An 8248-nucleotide genomic window follows, 5' to 3' on the forward strand; every position below is an offset into this window, starting at 1 on the left:
GTGTTCTTCAGCGTCGCCTCTTCCGGTCGTTTGCTGACGCGCGTGAACCGCGGGCTGGAGCATCGTTGTCGCGCCTTGAACTCCCCAGGCTCTGCGAAGTCAAACTCTTAGTCCTGGCTTTATTGCCTTACTTCACACTGAGGTAACCCATGCTTTATTTTAAACCTGTCACGTGTCTCTGAATTCTAAAGACTTGCACCAAGGTAAGTTCCCTGAGAATGCCGTAGATGGCTGGTGTCTGGTGTTAACGCGGTAGCAATAAGACGAAAATCAAAACGAAACCAAGAGCCGTTAGACGCCCCCGTAATTCCATCACTCCGAAGAATACACGCAGCAGCGTTTTATTTTTCTTCTGGGTCCTTCCAGTTTTCGTCCATATGCATCAAAACACGGGTGTTTTACATAGACAAACAACGTACGCATACAATTTTAAATTTGACCTTTGTATTATATGGCTAAGTATTTTTTTCATGTTATAGTTATCGATGTCATGGCATTATAATAGTCCATTAAATTCATGTCACATAAATTACCTAACTCCCCCTGCCTCTGTCACCTTGGGGATGTATAGGTTGTTTCCAACGTTTTCTCGTTTATACTCAGTGAACATCTCCATCCCATCAAAAATCATCTTGTTTGCTTTTGGTTCACTTTCTGCCTCTCGCCTCCCACCCCAGAATATGAATTCTTCGAGCAAGAGCAAACATTTTATGTCTTAGTCACAGTTAATTTGTGAGATATTCATGACACATACTAGCCTCTTGATAAATACTTCTTAATGTGTGGATGAATACGTTAATAGAGATTTTAGTTCAAAATGTATTACTTTAGGACATCTTTTTAAAAAGATTTATTTATTTGTGAGAGAGAGAGTACATGAGAAGACCCAAGGTTCAGAGGGAGAAGCAGACTCCCCACTGAGCTAGGAGCCTGATTCGGGACTCCAGGATCATGACCCGAGGGCTTAACCAACTGAGCCACCAGGCGCCCACTTCAGGACATTTTTAATTGCAACATTTATGTCAAAATGGGTGAATGACTTGAAAGCTTTGCAAGAGAGGATACCGTTGTGGCGAGTAAGTTCATGAGAAAGAGCTGGAAATCACTGGTTCTTAAGGAAATGCAAATCAAAGTGAAATGCAAATTGAAGTCACCACACAGAGATACCACTGCACATTGGTAGAATGGTTAAAATTAAAAATTGACCTACCCTGTGTTGGTAAGAATGTGGAATGTTAAAGAAATATTCAGCGACATGGTAGAGATGGCAAGGCACACAGGATAGATTTTTTTTGGTGAGGGTGAGATGCAACATGAGGGAGAGTTTATAGCTGAGGAGCAGGGTGGTGGTGGTAGGGAGTGGTCAGTGGATCGAAAATTACTAAGAGGAAACATAAAGGTGTAGGGGAATTCTGTTAGTGGAATTCTAACCTAACAGGATTCTTGCTGATGAATCAGACCCCACCTGGGGGATGGTGCTGTCAAATACTTAGGTGGCCAGATACCAGGTGTTGGGGGGGGGGCCTTGCTAAAACTGGATTTTACAAGGAATGCACAGATAGGCTTAGTAGAAGGTTCAAGAACCTGACTAAAGTTTGGTCACGCAAAGAAGCTTTGTCAGGAGCAACTGGAACTCTCAGAAACTTCTGCAGAGAATGTAAAATGGCACAGTGGTTTTTGTTTGTTTATTTATTTATTTGACAGAGATCACAAGTAGATGGAGAAGCAGGCAGAGAGAGAGGGAAGCAGGCTCCCTGCTGAGCAGAGAGCCCTACTCGGGACTCGATTCCAGGACCCTGAGATCATGACCCGAGCTGAAGGCAGCGGCTTAACCCACTGAGCCACCCAGGCGCCCTGGCACAGTGGTTTTGTATGTTAGGCAGTTTCTTAAGAAGTTAAACCTATACGTACTCTGTGACTCAGCGAATCTACTCCTGGTTACTATCCAAGAGAAATGAAACATATGTCCACTGAAAGATTTGTACCAAATGTTTATAGCAAAATTCATCAAAAATAGCCCCAAACTGGAAACCCAAATGTCCATCAACAGGAAAATGGATACACACATTATGGTATGTTTATTCATTGAATTACTACTCAGCAATGAAAAGGAATAAACTATTCATGATGAAGTAGGTGAATCTTAAGAGATGTTGCATTGAAGGGAAGAAGTCAGATATAAGAGATGCAATACTGTAGGATCCACATATATGCAAGTCAAAAATTGGAAAAGGGGGGTGCCTGGGTGGCTCAGGTCATGATCTCAGGGTCCTGGGATCGAGCCCCACATCGGGCTCTCCTCAGTGGGGAGCCTCCTTCCCCCTCTCTCTATCTGCCTGCCTCTCTGCCTACTTGTGATCTTTGTCTGTCAAATAAATAAATAAAATCTTTTTTAAAAAATTGGAAAAGGGAAATCTATAGTGAGAACACTCATCTGAGGGCAATGCATCTGGATGAGGGAAGGTTGAGCAGGACACAAGGGAACTTCTGGGTGATAGAAATGTTGTGTACCTTTTTTTTTTTTTTTTTTTTTTAAGATTTTATTTATTCATTTGACAGAGCACAAGCAGGGGGAGCGGTAGAGGGAGAGTGAGAAGTGGGCTCCCACCGAGGAGAGAACCCAATGTAGGGCTCGATCCCAGGCCTCCAGGATCATGACCTGAGCCTAAGTCAGACACTTAACCGACTGAGCCACCCAGATGCCCTTAAATTTTATTTTTAAGTAATCTCTACACCCAACATGGGTCTTGAACTTAGAATCCTGATATCAAGAGTCATATCCTCCGCCGACTGAGCCAGCTAGGTACCCAAAATGTTCTGTATCTTGATTGGGGTTCCTGGTTACATAGATGTATAAGTTTGTTATATGGAACAAACTTGGAACTGGGGGTACCTGGGTGACTTAGTTGGTTCCAGCCCCATGTTGGGCTTCCCACTGAGTGGGGAGTCTGCTTGCTTCTCCCTTTCCCTCTGCCCCTTTCCCCATCTGCTTGTGCTCTCTCTGTTTCTCAAATAAGTAAGTAAAATCTTTAAAAACAAAAGAAACTAGTGGAACTGTATATTTCAAATGTCATTTTATTATATATAAATTATCCTTCCCAATAACATTGATTTAAAAAACAAAAAAGGGAATGAAGTACTCATAAATACAGCAACAGAAATGAGAGTTCCGCGGTCTTACAGACATTATGTTGAGGAAAAGAATCCAGAGATATAGTGTGTAGTACATGTTTCCATTTATGTAAGTTCAAAATAGGTATGTATATATAATCTCTAGAGATAGAAATCAGAACAGTGGTTGCTCGGGGATGGGCTGGGGTGAGTAGGATTGTTTGGAAGGGCAAAAGAGAACTTTCAGGAATGATGAAAATATTCTGTATCTTTTTTATTTTTTAAATGTTCTGTATCTTAATTGGAATGGCAGTTACAAAGCAATGCATTGAAAAAAAACCTAAATTTTTAAAAACACAGGTAGTAACACTTTGTACTGTAAAAAGTGTTTCTGGGGGTTTAGAATGTTTTCTCAGCTCTTAACTACTCATTTAAAAAGAGGGCATGCACAGGAGTATACCCTATGCTATAGAAAAATGCCAAATAGTCTTCCCAAGTAACTAGTTTAATTCCCGGCATCCGTAGCACCAGTGAGTTGGAAAACTACATTACTTATAAGGAGCCAGCACCATGGTCTAACTCTATGTGGGGCAGCAACCCTGAGAGAAACTGCTAATTGCATTTCTGAGGAATAATGTTTCTTCTGTCTTATTATTGCAGCAATTGCTGAAAATACCAACAACTAGATATTGAGGCATCTCTCCCTCCCAGTCTGTCTTATCTCAAACATCTAGGCAGCAAACTCTCATGAAAAGCAAAAGCAAGAACATGAACAGCCTCGTTTTTCTAAGTTCTTTGGGGACAGAGGATCTTGTGTAGAGCACAACTGAAGTCTAGGAGTCCACTCTCCTCTTTTGATTGCTGGTTTTTTTTTTCCCCCTTAAGATTTTATTTATTTGACAAAGAGCGCTCACAAGCAGCTAGAGCAGCAGGAGGAGGGAGCGGGAGAAGTAGGCTCCCTGCTCATCAGAGAGCCCCATGCAGAGCTCAGTCCCAGGACCCTGGGATCATGAGATGAGCTGAAGGTGGACACTTAACAGACTGAGCCACCCAGGGGTCCTTGATTGCTGTTTTATTACAAAGTCAGCTGCTCTGTCACTGAGAGGTGACACCTACATTGTTTCCACTGAGACACAACTCCTCAAGCTAAATATGGTCTCCTGGGGAATTGAGGATAGGACTTTTGCTTGCATTGGATATGTAGGGTGTTTACTAAATTTCTTTTTAGTTCACAAACTATTCCAGTTAGAAGGCTGGCGGGCATTTGCTTAGTTTAGGTGAGTTCTCTCAGGGAGATCTAGGCTGAAGCTCTAGCCGGAACAATGAAACCAGCCAACCTGTTTTAGGGCAGCTCTGGGCAATAGAGAACTTGCCAAGGCTATCACTTCCCCCTCAGTTAAGCATTTATATCCCAAAAGGAGGGCATCCAGCCGGAAGCCACCGAGAATCCCACTCTTCTCCAGACCAGTGACTGACAGGAAGGGCAAATTCTCCTGAAGCTGCAGAGTAGAGAGTCTCCTGCTCTGAGTAAGATTCAGCTCTGCTGGGTAGTGAGGACATAATGTGTTAACATTTTAAATGCATCCTACATGATTTACTTGAATTATCTAATTAACTTTACTTGGTTAATCTAAAGACTAAAAAGTTAACTTTTCCCAGATACCAGTGGCCTAATAAGTGGCAAATATAGGATTTGAATTCAGGGCAATCCAGTTTCAGAAATCATTGGGCAAGAAAACCGGAAACTAAGGGCAGAGTGAGGGGTCAGCATTCCTGGGATACCTTTTTTTTTTTTTTAAAGATTTTGTTTATTTGACAGAGAGAGATCACAAGGAGGCAAAGAGGCAAGCAGAGAGAGAGGAGGAAGCAGGCTCCCTGCTGAGCAGAGTGCCCGATGTGGGGCTCTATCCCAGGACCCTGAGATCATGACCTGAGCCGAAGGCAGGGGCTTAACCCACTGAGCCACCCAGGCGCTCCTCCTGGGATACTTTTTAACTGGCCCTTTGGGCCTGGGTGAGCTTGAACTGCATCGTCCATGGAATTGCCTGATCACTTGGTTGTTTCAATTTCGTCATTCAGTTGGGAATCCTGTGGGCTGGGACCTTACCTGTTTTGTTCACATTTGGTTCCCCAGCATCTTGCCCAGAGCAGGGACACAGTGAACAGTTGAATTAGTTAGTGAACAGATCAGTGAATGAACTGGCGATCAACAAATAACCATCTCTCAGGGACACACCTGCCTTTGTGGCATCATTTCTTCTGAGTGAATGGGTACAGGGAATTGCATTGCTTGTTCCTCTAGTGGGGGTGGGCCTGGCAGGACGATGGCTCTGCTCTGGGAACTGCTCTTCGCTCAGGATGCCTCTGTGGACAGGAGGCAACAGGAGGGGAATGGGAAGGGGGATGCTGTAAGGATTCAAAAGTTTTTTGAATAACAAAAAAAATTCTATGAAAAAGTGATTGGGATGATTTTAAAAGAAAACATGTAAAACGTCTTCCATGTTTTCATTGGTTAACACATTAGCAAAGCAGACTTCTCTGTAAAACACATCCTGCTGACAGGAATTCGGTGATGATTGAGTAAAACTACTTCCTGCCTTCACTGTCCTTAAGTACAAGGAACACAGACACCAAACCAGCAGTCTTAAAGCTAGGCATATTTGTATGTGAAGCATATACAGCCTAGTGGTTAAGAATGTGGCCTTGGGGACACCTGGGTGGCTCAGTCATTACGCATCTGCCTTCGGCTCAGGTTGGGATCCTGGGATCCTGGGATTGAACCCCAGCATCTGGCACTGCGCATGGTAGGGGAGCCTGCTTCTCCCTCTACCTGCTGCTTCCCACTATTTGTGTTCCCTTCTCTTTCTCTGTCAAATAAATAAGCAAATATTAAAAAAAAAAAAAAAAAAAAAGAACCTGGTCCTGTAGCCAGACTGCCCAGACTCAAGGCCTGGCTTGCTACTTCCTGCCTCTATGTTGTAGGGCAAATTCCTTAACCTCTCTGTGCCTGTTCCTCATCTGTAAAATAGGAATCATAACATTTTTTATAACGTATTTCTTATGAAGAGTTGATAAGTTAATCCATATAGACCTTTAGAAGGTTATTTAACAGAATGTTAATAAGGCAAGAACTGGACATGATGGGGGATTATGATAGGGGAGTGAGGCATGCCTTCCTGAAGAATCAATTTTTACCACTGAAATTGGAAGGACCAGGAAGAGATAGAAGGATTGGGAGAGGAGTTTCAAGGAGAGGTATAACCATGGCAGTGGATGCAAATGGTCACAGGTTGTTAGGGGGCAGCTTGGGGAGGGATGAGTCTCTCCCTCCAGGCTCCTCTCCCTATGCAGCGTATCCCAGTCTCCTGTGCTCTGCTGGGGGTAGGGGCACTTCCAAGAGATCAGGCAAGAGGGAGCTTCCCAGGGTGGAGCAAAGGGAGTGTCCTCTGAGCTGCTTCCACACTGCTCTCTAGCTGCCTGCAGCACTGGAGGGCTCCCATTTTTAGTTACGTCTTTTTCCCCCAATGCTTATCTTAGCCACAATCCTGGAAGTGAAAACCTCTTCTAGCATTATCTTTGAATTTTTGTTTGAGCTTCAGAGTGGGCTAGAGGAGGAAATGCAGTTTTGAGAAATTGGGGAGGGAAATGCACAGGACCACCACCTTCTGAGACATATTTGCCCAGCTCGAGGGCAAATTTCAGTGATAGTGGAGCAGAGAGTATGAGGGAGAAAGTAAAGCAAGTAAGGCATCTGATCTGGAGAGCCTAATTAGTACCTACCATGTTAGGCAGTTTGGGCTTATCTTTTTTTTTTTTTTTTAAAGATTTTATTTGTCAGAGAGGCAGAGAGTACATGCACACAAGCAGGAAGGGCAGGAGGCTGAGGGAGAAGCAGACTCCCTGCCGAGCAAGGAGCCTGATGGGGAACTCGATGCTAGGATTCCGGGATCATTACCTGAGCCAAAGACAGATGCCTAACCAACTGAACCACCCAGTTATCCCCTCCTTTTTTAAAAAGAATTTATTTATTAGAGACCTAGCGGGGGCGGGGGAGCAGAGGGAGAGGAAGAAGCAGACTACTCACCAAGGAAGAAGCAGACTACTGACCCAAGGCTCTCTTCCGGGACCCCCGGACCGTGACCTCAGCCAAAGGCAGATGCAAATGGACTGAGCCACCCAGGTACCTCTGAGCTTATCTCAAGAAAAATGGAAAGTGTGTATGAGGGCAGGAGATGGTTTTAACCTGAAGGGTGGGGTCATCAGACTGAAATGTTAGAAAGATCACTCTGGCTGCTTTGTGACAGTTGAACTAGAGGAAAACCTGACTGGAGGCAGGTTCCACTAGGAAGCTATGTAGTAGACCAATGACAATGGTGTCTAGACCAGGGGGAATTCAAGAAACATCAGATTGAACCATGTGAAAGTGCCACCTTTGTAGGTCAATATTTCATTTGATTCAACCCAATAGAAGGTGGTAGATTAAAAATAGCCACAGATACTTCAAGCTCCTCCTGTGAGAAGATATTTATTTCCCCATCATCTCTGCACTGGCCTTGTCATTTGCTTCAACTAAAAGATTGTGATAGAAGTGCACTGGGGAGGGGTGCCTGTGTGGCTCAGTTGGTTAAGCATCTGCCAGGATCCAGGGATTGAGTCCCCAGGTGGGCTTTCTGCTCAGCAGGGAGCCTCCTCCCCCTGCTTGTTCTCTAGCAAATAAATGAAATCCTTTATTAAAAAAAAAAAAAAAAAAGTGGACTAGGGAGTTCTGAGCCAAGGCTTCAGGAGAACTTAGAGCTTCTGCTCTCCCCTCTTGAAACCCAGAGACTATCTGCCATGTTATGAAGATGAAAGACCCTATGGAGGGGCCCAGCTGTCTCAACAGGGTCCACACAACAGCCAGGGGAATACAGCTGCATGTGTGAGCCTGGGAAAGGCCAGCAGAGCCACCCAGACTAAGTTGCTTTGAGCCATTGTTTTGGGATGATGTGTTACGCAGCCGCAGATAATACATATGAAAGGACTTGGTGATTATTGGTTGGGGGTCAGGAAGTTCCTGTTGAGTCCAGGAACAACAGACAATTGCAGTGCCATTTTGTGAGATAAAGTTAGAGGAAGAGCCAAGAGCAGAACATGAGTT

Source organism: Mustela erminea, chromosome 19 (assembly GCF_009829155.1).
Source record: "Mustela erminea isolate mMusErm1 chromosome 19, mMusErm1.Pri, whole genome shotgun sequence".
In the NCBI taxonomy this organism is placed as follows: Eukaryota; Metazoa; Chordata; class Mammalia; order Carnivora; family Mustelidae; genus Mustela; species Mustela erminea.